The sequence below is a fragment of the Mya arenaria genome, chromosome 1 (assembly GCF_026914265.1).
Source record: "Mya arenaria isolate MELC-2E11 chromosome 1, ASM2691426v1".
NCBI lineage: Eukaryota > Metazoa > Mollusca > Bivalvia > Myida > Myidae > Mya > Mya arenaria.
This window is the reverse complement of record NC_069122.1, coordinates 21,269,187-21,278,211: the sequence shown is the minus strand read 5'-3', so window position 1 is coordinate 21,278,211 and position 9,025 is coordinate 21,269,187.

Sequence of the window (9,025 nt, the reverse complement as noted above, 5' to 3'; positions counted from 1 at the left end):
TATTGTGTTATAAATAAACAAATACCTTGAGTTTTTGATGTCGAAATGTATGAACAGTGTACAAAATGTAAGGAAATACAAATTTGCCGCTTTGTTTATGTCGTTTTCAATGTCAACGCTGAATAAAAGAAACGCCGCCCTTATAGTCATCACCGGTTATAGCATACCAGCAAATGAAATGCCTAAACAGTTGTCGCGTTTGCCTCCCTTTCAAATTTTAATAATTATACGGTTTGAGTGGATCAATTAATTGTAATTATGAATTAAATACTACTCTCCGTTCATTTTGATTCAAAAAGATGAAAATTGAATTCTCATGCGAACGTTCCACATCGCGCATGCGCTTTGCTAACATTTGCATAATAGGTCGCAAAACTACTACGCCGGTGATTCGTCGGGGGCATTCATGCGAACATGAACGTCACTTCATTTGAACAGAAAAGTACTAGGGAGTTTTGATATTCCGTATTGACCACTGAGTTTCCGATATACTACGGGGAAAATATGATGTGTTAGTCGAATTTAAATGTTTTTGTAACCGTTTTTATGTACCAAATAAAAATACTATGTCAATTGCTTAATCTATGAGACTGCCTCAATTCATGTTGTTTGTGTGCAGATATTTTGCACTCGACTTTTGGTGTTGTGCGATATTGACTTTACACAAGTAACTCAAAGGAATAGAGCTCTACCGATTAACAGACTAACATATTACATCCAACTGATTTGGATTTAACTAATTTAGCACAAGTATAACCAGAGTTAAATACAACATCCCGAATCATCACACAGTACATGTACTTAGTACCGTATTGTACCTTTCGTACAGTTATTATAGTATTGCAGTATCTTATTAAAATGAGATTTTAATATTTTAAATGTTTCCTCTGTTAAAACAAATTTCCTACAAATCCCCTACACGTGTACAACTTATATAGAATCTCTGGTTAAATCAAAAGTGAATTAAACCTGCTTACACACACACTTCCGTACAGTTTCCAGAGATCCATTTTCACATCTTATGCGGACTGTTTCAATGTCACTTAAACAATCCTATCTTAACGGAAACATCACGATTGTAATCTTTATCGTATGTGCATGCAATCATTGAAACTACAATATTTTGTTTTGCGTTGATGGAAAATTACCGGTCAAGTGTGGTGCATATTGTCTTTCAAATAACCACGATGCCCAAAAAGGCTTATGCCCTACTGACATAGCTCGTTTGGTCATTTTCTCACCAGAATATGTACGGGTTATAGGCACCATACTGATAGTTTACTAAATAAACTTCGTGTCATAGGCGCCACCATTACAATCTTGTAACATATAACGTGCAATTTGAATATGACGGCTCTATTGATTACATAAATTTTGCCAATTTCAAAAAAGAAACCGATGCCTTTATATTTAACTACTGTCCAACTTTGGTGTGGATCAAATAAAAACAAGAGACTATATTCTATTCACAAGCTCAATTATAGCAATTTTGTCAAATCAAAGGGCAATTACCAAGTCATGCATGGGTGCTCTAGCTCACAGGAACTGTGAATACGTCAATATCAAATTACTGTTTCGTCCCGATCGGATAAGAAATGGAGGCTCTGTTGTGTCCACAAACTCTATTAAAGCAATATTATAAATTCTAACAATCATTATCCAGTCATACATGGGCGGATCTGGTTTGTTCACAAAAGGTGCATGGCTCTCATGGATAACTTACTATAAGATACAATAAAGGAATGAGTTGCGGGCTGGATGTCATTATTGGGGTATGAACGCAATTGGGCTGGCCAAAGTGTGTGGAGTCCGAAGGACTCCATGCGTACTTTGACCAGCCCAATTGCGTTCATATCCCCGATAATGACATCCAGCCCGCAATTCATTACTTATATTTACACCAGTATTTCGTTATTTCATTTAAGAATTGTTGAATAAATACTTCATTTCATTTAAGAAAACATTTTAGTAATCGTTTCTTACCCATTCTGTAAATAGAACGACCCGACTGTAACTGGAAACATTTTATCAAATGACGTCACAATATCGCGGGAAAAGATCAACCACTTTAAATCACTTTTAAACGTAAAATTTAAACACTTATGACAACACAACATTTGAGATATCAAAAATTAAAACTTTCTTAAATGTTGATTTATATTTTACGGGACCTGCTGACACAATTCAAACAATACAAGATCAATACTTGTCATGTATTTTGTTATGCGATAAATTGCGATCCGAACATATTCGAAGATGTTGCGTTCATCGATTGATGAACGCAATTGCCGAAAGGCAGTTCATTTAAGGAATGGAAGTTGAGGTGTAAATATTTAAAACTGAATACTTTATCGAGTTCACAAGCAATTGCTTACGGACGCACGAACGGACGTAATCGCATATTAAACACTTTTGGTCATTTGCCAATAGAGCTAAAAATAATGTTCAATGTTTGAAAATATGTTCGTACTGACAAAGTCCAGCCTTGTTGGCAGTTTTGGCCACTTTTAGTAGCAAACGAATATACGTATTTGTATAGTTAGAAACCCTATATTACACACCATTCATGATTTTTGACATGAGTATTTATCCTCTTCCGGAAATTACCTGTGTACTTTCTAAAGAACTGTTATAATTCCAGTACATACTTCATTTAAAGAGTCTATTAGAATGATACTCATAACTAAAATATAATATTTTAACAAATATTAAGTTTAACGTTCAATAAGAATAACCGTCAGATTGAACATTTAAAGAGACCCGCTCATGTTTTGGACCAAATATGTGTTCACGGTTATGCATCTGAAAACACTAACATTATAATTATTTTACTCTTTGATACCAAAATTGCACAGAAACTACAATTAAAGTATAAAGAAAACCCAGGGTTTAGTTGGTAGCGAACCCACGCCGCTAAAGTCAAGGAAGAATAAAATACTGACGACAAACCGCTCGCCCACAAGGACACTTACATAAGCTGAGGGATATTATAACCCTGTACTAAAAAGCGTGGCCAACGCATCTAAAAATTGTGGACTTCAAAGACAATATTAGAGCATATATCAACATTTGTTGAAGGGCTCCAGCCGTCAGTATCTTTGTTGAACACTCCTTATACAGGCTCTTACACTTATATACTTATACACTTAGCACTACTTTCTATCAAAAGTGCAACCACTTTGAGTCTGAAATGAAGACGTAAAGGTGATGGAACCAGTATTTTTCTGTTCATAAACTATATTGAGCGCGTAAATGCCGGACACCAAAACTACATCAGAACGTGACGACACTGCGTTCGGTAGTTTTCGTCATCGCCAAATCGGCCGTTCCCGTGAGTATGTTAATTGAAACTACGAGATGCCAAATAACGCCCCAGTAATTATCAAAATAGTTCAAAGTCTGCTTATAAACAATTACTATGAACACTTTTGGTAAACAAACAAAGACAAATAAATTTTATTTCTTAAGGTTGTCGGAGATATATATTTTGTATTCACTTTTTCATTAAAGATATGCATACGAATTGTTTACCATTCTAAACGAAGGTCACTATCCAGTGGTTTTCATTATAGATTTTACAATACAATTTAAATGTTTGACAATTGTTGATCGGATAGAAGTTGCCAAGAAATTATCCCTGTTTTATAACCGATTTAATTACGATCATAGACTACACCGGTACACATAGCAGAGCGTGTGACAGGTATTATTATTTTGTATTACAACATTACATGTATCCACAGGGGCAGGGTGCGTTGTTTTGACACATCCATTTGATCACGCCCATACACTCCCATCTTTCAACGAAAGAAATCCCAGACTTGTTAATAATGATGAGAGAATTGTTACTAACGATAACTAATGAATTTTTATTCTATTATCTTGGTAAAAGGTGACGACTTGCCCCTGTATTTCTCCGTATTTGCTTAGATGACCCTGCTCAAGAGGCCATAACATTGTCAAATCGCAACTAAACTCTACACTTTTGGGCTTTACTTGTAGAGTTAATACCAATTTTTTTAAAAATGTACACTTTTACTGAAAATAAATGCAATTTCAAACCCGAAATGCAAAAAAACACGTAACTCGACGAACAAACTACCCTAATTTCACCGAAATTTTGTGCCCTGCTTGATTTACGATATAGTTGCGTTGCGTAGGTCAATTTGTTCGTGTATACACACATACTAGCTCGCATATATATTTCTTGTAAACAAAGTCTGAAATTGTTTATTTGCGTGCACGGCTGATAGATATATGGTTTCTCTTAGGCACACGTGTTGAATTGATGATGCAATAGCGGGATAATGCATTTTAGTGTGGGTGGAAAATGTCGATGAAATTAGCGGGACCGCAATCGGCCATTTATCTTTTCAGTCATAATCTCGCACTTTGCCACGGTTTCGCTTGGCAGGAGGGGATACCCCTCCCGCACCCTCCCCGTCCAACTTCTTAATTTAATACCAATCAGTCACAGAAAGAAGAGTTCCCCTGCCACACAATATTCAAGTATATTGAAAGATTGAAACTAAAAAGATACACCTGAATATTGTGTGAAAGGGGAACTCTTCAGTTACGCATTGGTATTAAATTAAGAAGTTGGACGGGGAGGGTGCGGGAGGGGTATCCCTCTTTTTTTTCGTCCGACACCATGGCTTTGTGAGTGATTGTGACTATAAAGTTGAGTGGTTTTGCTTTGATCCACAGATTGTGTGAAAGATTTAAATAAATAGTGCGAGAGGGGTGACTTCTCGTGCCAAACAACACAAGGGCGGATGAGCGATTGTGACTTTATATGTTGATAGGGAGCTAGCGGGCTGAAACCATAGATATGTGAGGGATTGTACAAAGAAGATGGATGGGCAGGGTTTTCCATCTTGGCATGTAATACCCGGTTTGTGTGACAGAGTTTTGAGAAATTGTGACTGAAAAAAGTGATAGGGTGGCAGCAAACCAACATCATGGCCATTTCAGATATACTGATAATAACGATGGACAAGAAGTAGTCAACATCTGTCAACAAACAGCAGGGCTGAGAGATTTAAATTAAAAAACATTGATGGAAATGGTGTGGCAGGGTTGTCCTGCCAGGCAAGACCATATCAGTGTAAAAGAGAGTAACTTAAATGTTAGACGGGGAGGGTGCCGGAGGGTTCTCCCCCTCCTGCCAAGCAAAACCATGGTGGAGTGCGAGATTGAGATTGAAAGATGAATGGGTGGTTGCAGGCAGATGGTGTTTCTGTGTGCCACAGATTGTGCAAAATATTTTAACTAAATAGTCTGTCCAGAGTGTGGGAGAGGCGATCCATCCCGCCATACAGCACCACAGCTGAGTGAGAGTTGCGACTAAAACCATGGATGGGAATGCCACAAGGGCTGTAGCTCTTCCATGAAACAACATGGCTTGGTGAGAAAATGTTTCTAAAATCCGCTTAATTTACAGGTGCACCTATACATGTATCTTATTAAGATGTGCACCTATATATTCATACGTGCTGTTCTAGATATAGAGTTGCACCTTTCTTTTAAAACTGTAAGATGGAGCTGCACCTCTTTCATAAATACAACTGCACCTCTATATCATAAATACAGGTGTACCTCTATTATTTAAACCGGCATGCCTTTTCTTAGACCTGCACCTTAAAAATTAGGTTACAAAAATGGTAAGTCAAACTGTACTGGCTTGCTCAGACTCAATTTTATTGTCGAATTTGTTAAAAATAGCCATTAGGGTCAAAATTCCTGCTTGTTAATTAAGTAAAAAAATCTAAATGAGATGACTCACTGCCGACTGAAAGAATGTAAATGTTATTCAAATTATGTAATCTGATGTATCCTTTGCATTTTTTGTTCATAAAAAAGTTCACTTTGGCAATTGCAGGGAGGGAATGGGGTGTGGGGTGAGGTTTGCATCGTTGACTGTAAAGACCCACTGCCATTCGCTCAAATCTGCGTGCGATTAGGCCCCAGTTTCTCGATAAATCTTAAGCGTAACCGGTTTTAATGTCCTAGTTCAAATAATTAAATTTCATTATGAAACTTGATTTAACAAGACAAGAAGTAGTTTATATTGATAGCGTTAAACATAATTTCATTGTTTAGTCTAGAAACGCATTAAATCTTAATGAAGGAAGTTACATAATTTACACCAAAATGGAACTAGTGTGCTTAGCTTGAACCTGTTATAAAATATGTCCACAAATTGGGGCAAAGATACATGACATACATGTACATACAGTGATACTAATGCTTGGTCATAAAGAAGTTGCGTTACTATAGGACAATTAGATTTCTGTGTAAAATACAAACAGTATCAATGAGCTTATATGACAAATGTTACTCACATTATGCTTCAGTTTGGATACAATTTTCCATTATATAACCTTGAAATACTAAAATATAACCGCATGTTGGCATGTTGCCGTACATCAAGTACAGCTCAGCCGGTTAGCCAGCTTGGCGGGCGGGCTGGCTGGCTGGTTCTTCATCATTTCCTCCCGGGCCTGTTTAAAATAATAAGAAAGGAAATAAATACATGCACAACACCTACCCAAACATTCAATTATTAATGCATGTATAGCCTATTCAACAGACTTGATTAACACATCTCTGGCATACCAGTTTAAATTGATGGGTTCAACATTTAAGTGTTTCACCGCGACCAAAAGTGGCTCAAGACAGGTGCTATTAAGCCAACACTTGGCGATAAACCCAGTATCGAAACATGTTTCCTATGTCACTTGCCAGCAGGAATTGACAACCCTATACCTTGAGTGAGAGTACCTTGCCATATGCCGCGACCTTTTGCCTGTTGGCATGTGGCCGTGCTTTTTATTGAGCAAATTTATGTTGTTGATATTTTAAAAATCCTTCCATTTATACTTTGGAATTAAAATTGAAGGTAAAAGCCTTTGGAACTACTTCAAAACATTAATTTGAAAGTAAAAAGTAAGTTTGTTATTTTAAATGTCAAAAATATATAAGAAAAATATCTATTATATATTATTGATTTATATTATGTAATATTATAATTTCAAATTTCATACTGAAACACCAATATTTAAAGCTGCACTTTCATAGATTGAACGCTTTAATAACGTTTTTATTTTTTGTCCTGGAACGAGCCAATTTTGGCGAAAATTCATGGAAACCAGTAATATAAGACTGCTGACAAAAAATTAGATCGCAGATTTCTATATTTAAATTAAAAAATGGATGTTTTAGACGTTTTTCTTAAACCGCCATTAACTTCATTTTCGAACGGAAATATGAAAATCTGCGATCTGATCTTTCGTCAGCAATATTTTATCATTGGTTTACTGATATTTAAGCAAAAATCTGCTCTTTCAAAGACAAAAAATAAAAAAGTTGTAACAATGATATGTCTGTGAGAGTGCAGCTTTATAAGCACTGTCAACTGGCCAAATTTTAACCAAATATCTGAATAAATTAAGAATTTATAACAAATAAAAGTAGGCCACCCCTCCAAAAACTTCTTCTATATCAGACATTGTTTCATATAGATACTGACCTGGCTTTTCACTTAATAACAATCCTAATTGAAAAACGAGTAACCGGCTGCTGCAGATAATCCAAGACACAAAATTTAATCACAAGAAAACATAGGGCTGACCAATGCGGTGTCTCATACAATTGAGTAATAATACGACCCTGAGGTCAAGACGGAATAAGGCTAAAAATAACCAATTTACATAGTTCCACAGGCAATGATTTTTTCAATTTTTACACTGAAAAATATCCTTTTTTGCATATAATTGTCACATTATGTTAAGCTCTATGCAAAAAGACAACCCGTTTTTTTTCACTTTCATTCAACTTTAATATAATATTCATACTTGAACACAAACACTCTTTTTCTGTATTGACATACGGTCAACGGGGGGCAGCTAACTGTGGTTTTGAGCCATATATAGAGGATAATTGTTTAATATTAGTGTAAGGTTGGGGATAATCATTGAGTGTCTCTGCAAAATTGTAACATTAGGTAACTAATTTTTTGTTACGCTTAGTTTTATTTAAGAATTGAAAACACTAATAATTGTCATAAATCTTTCAGTTTTTGCATTTTTTGTCCATTTCCATTGTTGCGCCATTTGTCCCGGGGGCAATCAGTTTGGCATATAGTGGTGTTTAGACTGTCTATAAACACATGATCACTAAACTCTTTTTTTTTAAACTGAACAGTTCTGTTACCAATGTATAGAAGTGAACAAGAAAAACATAAATGTGACAAGTTGAAACTTTCAGTTTCGCTCTATGTTTTTTTTTATATAAAAGGTGATAAAAGTAGAAAAATCTTATTTTGCTTAGAAACAAATCTTAAAGAGTAAGCAGGCCATTTTTCGTGGTGCTGTTTTATAGACACCATTGAAAGCTACAATGAAAATTTACTTGGTCAGATGCATAAGGAAATAATGGCTCTTCAAAGGTTTGCGGTCTACCATTTGATGGAAATGGCTATTCCTGCTTTTTATCAAAATACCACAGGTGCTTATACTTTTCTCATTCTTTAAGCGTTTAATATATCATTGCCAAACTTTCAGTATGTGTTTCATATAGCCTGAGACTGAACTATAGTAGTTTTGAAGTCTGTTTTTGCAAAAATATTATATGCAAAGACTGGTTTGAAGTGAAAAGCCAGGTAAGTGTCTATATGAAACATGTAGTAAAAATAACAGTGGTCTTAGGCCATATTTACATATTTTTAACAAAAGTGACTTCATTTGTTAGTATAATAGCCTCTTCGTTAGTGTGATAGCCTCTTCATCTGTGTCAATGTGAACAAATTGACCCTTGTGTATTACTTCATTTTGGTGTTAATCTGTTTTAGATCGAGATTCTTCACTTCGGTACAGTATTCACCAGCAACGCAGGATTCCAGATTGGCATCTGGGAGTGATCACTTCAGTGCCGTATTCACCAGTAACGCAGGATTCCAGATTGGCATCTGGGATCGATCACTTCAGTACAGTATTCACCAGTAACGCAGGATACCAGATTGGCA